Below are 7,949 nucleotides of genomic sequence, written 5' to 3' on the forward strand. Positions count from 1 at the left end.
ATATGAGAGAGAGAGAGAGAGAGAGAGAGAGAGAGAGAGAGAGACTGAGAGAAAGAGAGTATAATTCTCTTTCCTCGTTTCCTCCACAACTTTCACACCCTGTTTTTCTCTTTTCATCCGTTCTTTTTAGTCTGTTTTCAAAGCCATGGTGACCGTGTAATTGGATGTGCGTGCGTGCGTGCGTGTGTGTGTGTGTGTGTGTGTGTGTGTGTGTGTGTGTGTGTGTGTGTGTGTGTGTGGGTGTGTGAGGGAATATTCTGTTAATTGTTTCTCTTGTTTTGTTTTTTTTGTTTTGTTTTTGTGGATCGAAGCCTCTCAGAGTATGACAGTGAGAAATAGCGTTTTACTTGTGATGATGATGATGATGATGATGATGATGATTCCACTGATAATGATGATGATGATGATGATGTATGCTTTAGAGTGAGAGAGGGAGAGAAGGGGGGGGAACGAGATTTTCTTCCATAATTTCTTGTGTTATTCTTATGTTTCTTGAGTGTGAAGTAGAGGGTGAAGGGAGGGGAGAAAGGAAATGGAGGGGGAGAAGAGAAGGGAGGGGGAAGGGAGAAGGGATGGGGAGGGGGAGAGGAGTAGGGATGAGGAGGGGGAGAGGAGAAGGGACAGGGAAGGGGAAAGGAGAAGGGATGAGGAGGGGGAAAGGAGAAAGGATAGGAAGGGGGAGAGGAGAAGGGATGGGGAGGGGGGAGAGGAGAGGTACGGGAAAGCAAATCAAAATTATTAAAGAGGAATAAATCCGGACAGAAGGAAATATTTAAATCTCTTCCATATTTCAATAGGCCTCGTCAGCGAAGGGTTTGAATAATTAGAGAGCTTGGCAGACATAGGCAGTAGGAAAAACACTCGCAAACTATATATTTTTTAATTTTCACTAATTTATCCATAGTCTTGTTTATGTAATCACCATCATCATCAATTTCATCATCATTATCATCATCTCGAGCAGTAACAACACCCTCATCGTCATCATCATCATCGTCATCATCATCGTCATCATCATCATCATCATCAGTTCCCTACTAATAACTGGAGTGGGTAGAAACCAGGTATAGGAAAACGAAACCATACAAGAGAGAGAACTATCCACAGAGTGCCCAGTGAAATTGCCTATATAATTCTCTCTCTCTCTCTCTCTCTCAAAATAGCTGGGGTTAAAAGGTCTTTCCAGATATCTTTAATGAAAAACACTTAAGGTTTATTAGTTTGTGTGTGACTGTCCCTTCACACACACACACACACACACACACACACACACACACACACACACACACACACACACACACACATACACACAATAATCCCAGCGATCCGTCCTCCGGTGGAAATAAAAAAAAATGAATTCAGAAGCGAAACTTGTAAAAATTGAAGTCCTGAATGGCGTTTGGTTGCCGATTCAGTCAGACGTAAATTTCTCTTGGTCGCAGGTACAAGTTTTCGCCACATAAAAACAGCAGGACCTTCAGCCATGCAAAATCTGCCTCTGGTTCTGTGGTCGGGCAAAAGTTAGTTCACGGGAATTGAAAAGAAATGTGACGTATAAACCGAATAGAAAATAGTGTTCCTTTGACCATGTAGGCTGGATTAGTCCTTTATTTAAACTCTTTATTTTGATTACGCATATATAGATTATTATTACGTACCTCCCGATTATTTTGTTCACCTTGAGACATACCTTTTTTAGTGAAGGGATCAATGAAAACTGTATTTATGTCCCTCCCTTTGAAAAAAAAAAAATCTCTTCAAATCTAAACAAGTCGTCTGGTACAGGCAAGAACAAAATCAAAAGTATGTATCGAGGTCAAGGGGTTCATTCAGAGGTGGTGTAGTGGTTAGAACGCCCCAGTCCGAGCGATTCCCAGGAGGCTTTTGGAATATTTAATGCCAGTAAAGGTAGCAGGATGGTCATCTTCCCTTAAATGTACCGACCTTTGATAACCTAGCCTCAGACCCCAGCACCACAATGGGGCTAAAATGAGACTGGCGGTTTTAATTCCTGTTATTTTTATTTATTTTCTATAGAAACAGATGGGGTTAGATGAGATTGGCTGTTGTCTTTCCTTTATTTCTTCTTTATTTTTTTAGAGACCAAAGAATCATTGGTGTTTCCCAGTTGGTTCAGTCTCAGCCTCTAGCCCTCGAAGTTTTCAAAGAGGTGGTTAAGGGACAGAGTGCTGCTGTTGTAGTGAAGTACTGCTGTTATTCAAAGATACTGGCCTGTATCGTACGTGTTGCAAGGAAAGCTCAGTCTACTGGTGTGGGCTTGGGTACTGTAGTGGGAGTAGTAAGCGAATAAATATAGAGATAATAAGAGGTGAGCTGATACCGATATTGAATTGAAAAAAAGGGTGGTCCACAAATAGCACGCCACTAGAAACTCACTTAACGTTATCTCATGTGTGGCTAAGCCTGCTGGTGTGGGCATGGGAGTGACAGTGGGAGTAGGAAATGAACAAATGATGCAGGATAAACATTGATAACGCTAAATGAACCGACCTCACGACACCAAAAATCGCCCGATGAGGTAGAAGAGGAGCGTTATATATGGACCCCCCTGTACATCACCTAGCTGAAAGAATTAATCCATCCAAAAACAGACACCCAAAAAAAATAAATATTCCTAACTCCCTTGATTTCTTCAATCCGGTGGCGTCATTTGTGTGTGTGTGTGTGTGTGTGTGTGTGTGTGTGTGTGTGTGTGTGTGTGTGTGTGTGTGTGTGTGTGTATGTATTTTTGCTGCTTTCAGAGGCAGTGCTGGAGAGGGACGCCTTCACGTGGTGGCACTGCGTCTCTCAGTTCGCTCCCATCCCCTAACAAGAGGATGGTGGACTGCAGGAGAAGGGTCACTTGGGCCTTCACTCTACCGGGCTCACTTTTCAAAAGAACCAGGGGCTACAACAACAACAACAACAACAACTACTACTACTACTACTAATATTATTATTATTATTATTATTAATACTAATACTAATAATATTACTACCACCACTACTACTACTACTACTACTACTACTTTCAGAGACCTTTAGGAGACAATTTTCGAAGCGAAGGAGTTAGATATAGCATTCATTAACCCTTTCAGTACGAGAGCCCTTATCTTACATAGAATTGTATGAAGAAAGCAAAATTATAACAAGAAGAAGAAAACAAGAAGCAGAAGAAGAAGAAGAAAAAAAAAAAAGAGATACAAGAAAAGGACAAGAGAGATGGGAGAGACGAAGAAGAACAAGAAAGGAAAAAAGAAAAGGAGAGAAGAAAAAGAAATAGAGAGAAAAATGTCATGGCAGCAAAAGGGTTAAGGACGATTTAGGACGGTGGTTGTTAGGGTCAATCCTTCACGTGACGAAAAATGCAAAGGGGACGAAGTGAGGGGAGGAAAGTTTGTGGGTCCGGCCGAGGGTTTGATTGGCTGTTTGTGTGTGTGTGTGTGTGTGTGTGTGTGTGTGTGTGTGTGTGTGTGAGGGAGGAATGATGGAAAGGAGCGAGAGAGAAAGAAAGGATATGGGACGAGGAACAGGAAACTGAAAAACACTTGAAGATAAGAGAGCGAGCGAGCGAGCGAGCGAGCGAGCGAGAGAGAGAGAGAGAGAGAGAGAGAGAGAGAGAGAGAGAGAGAGAGAGAGAGAAGGGCTGGAGATAGAGAGAGGATAGACCAGGAAAACGAAGCTGAAAAATAAAGATAAAGATATATAGATAACTGGATAGATAGTGACCCTATAAGACACTCTACAACTCAGCATCCTTCCCATAGGACTTCTTTGCCACTAATGCCATAGTCTGTTGCTAATCTCCTGTTTCAGCTCAATATTCAAGATGGAGAGACGACGATTTTATGCCTAGTTCAATTATCAGTGCAAAAAAAAACGCAAGCTAACAAACTACATTACAAACAGTTCAAGCATAGTATAAATATATATATATATATATATATATATATATATATATATATATATATATATATATATATATATATATATATATATATATATATAAACATGAAAAACACACACTGTTCATCAAACAGACAAAACCCACTTTAGTCACACCATGTAGATGCACTACAAGCAACTTCATGACTACGAGAAGCCTACAGACACCACACACACACACACACACACACACACACACACACACACACACAAGCATCACGAAGCATCAAAACATACAGAAAGCACAGCAAAACATCAATGCACACTACCAGTCACACCACAAAAACTACAAAAAAAAAAAAAAAACTACAGAGCGAAATACAACTCATTACAAACACCACAAAGCTCTAATCCACTCATTAAAGCACTAAACAACGCTTCAAAACACGATGGAAAACAAAACAGAACACACGACAAACACCGCCAAACATCAAAGGGCTAAAAAAAAAAAACCACACACTTTGACCATTCCACAAACACACTCGGATACACCAAAATAATGCACAATCTTCAAACACTGCAAGCGCGCACACACACACACACACACACACACACACACACACACACACACACACACACACCAGGACACAGCGCTGGACTTCAATACAGGGTAGCACAAAAATTTCTGGTCGTTTGAGCTTAATTGACTTCCAGGTTGAAAACATATTGTCTCTTGCCTGGCTGCTGTGTGTGTGTGTGTGTGTGTGTGTGTGTGTGTGTGTGTGTGTGTGTGTGTGTGTGTGTGTGTGTGTGTGTGTGTGTGTGTGTGTTTCATTTATTCACAAATTATTCGTCATCGAAATTCTTGAGTGCAATGCAAGTGAATGAATACCTAGCAAATAAGCAGATAGATAGCTATATAGATAAGTATATCACTAGACTGACAGGTAGATAAGTAGATTGATAGATAGGTAGATAAGAGACAAAAGGAAATCGATTAAAAAAAGACAAAATATAACAGTAAATAATATACAAATAAAGAAATTAATAAAGAGACTCATGCACTTCACAGACACCTTTAGAAGAGGCAACATCAACAAATGCATCGTGAAAATTCTTGTATTCGTTTTACCTTTCCCAAGCGTGCATGAGAGAGAGAGAGAGAGAGAGAGAGAGAGAGAGAGAGACAGACAGACAGACAGACAGACAGAGTGAGAGAGAGAGACACACACACACACACACACACACACACACAGACAGACAGACAGACAGAGGTACCTACGAACATAACAGCGAACTGATATGGTGCAAGGCCTAATTGCTTACTTAAATTTCTCTCTCTCTCTCTCTCTCTCTCTCTCCATTCCTGGTTTTACCTTTCCCTGTCTTTCTCTTCCTCTCCTCGCTCTCCTCCTCTGCTCCTTCCCCTCCTCCTCCTCTCTCTCCATCTCCACTTTCATTCTCTCCCTCTCCACCTAAGTTTCCACCACTTACCTCCACTCCCAACCAACTGCTTCTTCACATCTCTCTCTCTCTCTCTCTCTCTCTCTCTCTCTCTCTCACCTATTTCCACTCCTGCCAACTCATTCTCTCATTTACCATTCAATTCTCTTACTACTTTCCTCTCCCTCCCTCCCTCCCTTCCTCCCTCCTTCTCTCCTTCCCCCCTCCCCCCTCACTCTCCACATTTCCTTCTCTCCAATTCCGCCAGACTTCCTCTCGGTAATTTCCTACACTCCCCCTCCTCCCCCTCACCTCCTCCTCCCCCCTCCCCGTCACCTCTGCCTCCTCCCTTCACCTCCCCCTCATCTCCTCCCCCCTCCCCCGTCTCTTACACTTGTTTTCACCCGCTCCGGTACACACCATGGAGGTATAATCACACACACACACACACACACACACACACACACACACACACACACACACACACACACACACACACACACACACACACACACACACACACACACACACACACACACACACACACACACACACACACACACACACTAATAGGTACACACACAAGTAGGCATGCATACACACAAACAGACACATACACATGCCCACAAAGCATGAACACACACTCATGATTGCATAAAACAAGACAAGTTACAAGCACACGCACATGGAACGTGAAACACACACACACACACACACACACACACACACACACACACACACACACACACACACACACACACACACACACACACACACACACACACACAGCCTGCTCCCATTTCTTTGTATTGCTGATTCTAACCAGTCTCGGCCAAAGGAAAAAAATGAACCTACCTGAGCATGCAATTAAAAACTCATTAACCTTCACTCTCCAGCCTGGCATTTCCATCTCTTCATTAACCCCTTTCACTTCAGTTATTTATGGGTTGGGGTAAATATTCTAAGCATCGTATTCTCGTAGGTTAAGGAGGCTCCCTAACACCTCTTCTTTAGCGATTTAATATTCGATAAGGATGGTTGATATAAAATTACTTCCACAATACCTCATCCTTAGCGATTTATCATTAGATGTGGCGGGTTAATATCAATATGTATGTCATTTATGCTGAAAATAATGGTCTTGGAATGATGTAGATGGCACAGAAGGGGATGGTAAGGTGTATAAGAAAATAAATCGCTTAATAAGAGGTGTTTGGGAGTTTCCTTTTCCGACGAGAATACGAGTCTTGGCTTTCTGAGGCTCCTGTGTCTCATTCACATCTGTATATATTTACCTGACAGGTGGAATGGAAGAACAAAGCTGCCCCGTCCATGAGTGGGAAAATAGTGACAATATTAACTTTATAATTTTTACAGCACAATATTTCCTCCTCCTCACTAACCTTTTCCAAGCTTTTTTATGACTTATGTGAGCAATATTTAACCCCGTAAGCCAGAAGAGTTTTTTTTCGTCCATTCTTTTTTCTTTACACTCTTAGCTTAGGCTTGGCTCTTATTTCTTATCTCCCACTTATCTTTTTCTTACGCTTTTACTTACGAAAGATTTTGTATTTTCCTTCTGTTTTTTTCTTTACGCTCAAAATAAGCTATAGTTATAATATTTGAGCTGAGTGGGTTAAATTTTCTTCATTAACCTCTTCACAACTGAGGATTCATCGTTGGTTAGGTTTAAAACAGAAAAAAGTGTAATTATATTGTGTTCTCTGACTGAGGAGGGTAAACCAGAGCGGGGAGGGAGGAGGAACTGAAGAACTGAAGGAATGGAAGTCTTAAGGTTAGTTCAGGATGATAAAAGAAGGCATAGTCAATTTGCGCGCACACACACACACACACACACACACACACACACACACACACACACACACACACACACACACACACACACACCTTCGTTCTTTTCACCTGACTTGAAGGAAAGAAGACAGACAGACAGACTGACAGAGTGAGAGAGAGAGAGAGAGAGAGAGAGAGAGAGAGAAGGGGGGCTGACACAAAAGCCATATAGTAATGGGGTGAGGAAAAACGTCAGGGGAGAGAAAGATGAAGGTAGGGGAGAGAGGGAAAGGAGGGGAGATAGGAAGGAGAGGAAATTGATGGAGAAGAGAAAGTGGGAGGAGAGGGGAGGAAGTTTACTGGGACGGATAGACAGAGGAAGGGGGAGGAGAAGAAGGAAGGGGAGAGGAGAGGAGAAGAGAGAGGAGAGGGGAGGGGAGGGGAGGGAAGGGAGCAAAGAAAGATTCATGTGAGGGAGGAGGATGTGGGGGTAGGAGAGAAGAAAAAGCGAGAGGAGGTTGGAGGAGAGGGGAGGGGAAGAGGGGGGAGAGGTAGTGCAAGAACTGAGGAAGGGAGAGGGGAGAAGGTGAGGTGTGAGGGAAGAGGGAGTGGGGGGAAAGTGGGCAAGAAAAGAAAGGCGTTAAGTGTAACGGAGGGTAACCAGTCGTGAAGAAAGGACCCCCACACGACAATGGCTTATAGAGGCTTTCAGTCCGGGTAACAGTAAGATTTTGACTGTTATAGGACTGTTGTGAGGCGGCTGAGTTAGGGCTTTTGTTGGGAAGGGACGGAGTTAAAGGTCTTGCGTAACACACTTGTAGAAAGAA

Source organism: Coenobita brevimanus, chromosome 79 (genome assembly GCF_032717465.1).
Source record: "Coenobita brevimanus isolate Jiangsu-jjx chromosome 79, ASM3271746v2, whole genome shotgun sequence".
NCBI classification, from domain to species: Eukaryota; Metazoa; Arthropoda; class Malacostraca; order Decapoda; family Coenobitidae; genus Coenobita; species Coenobita brevimanus.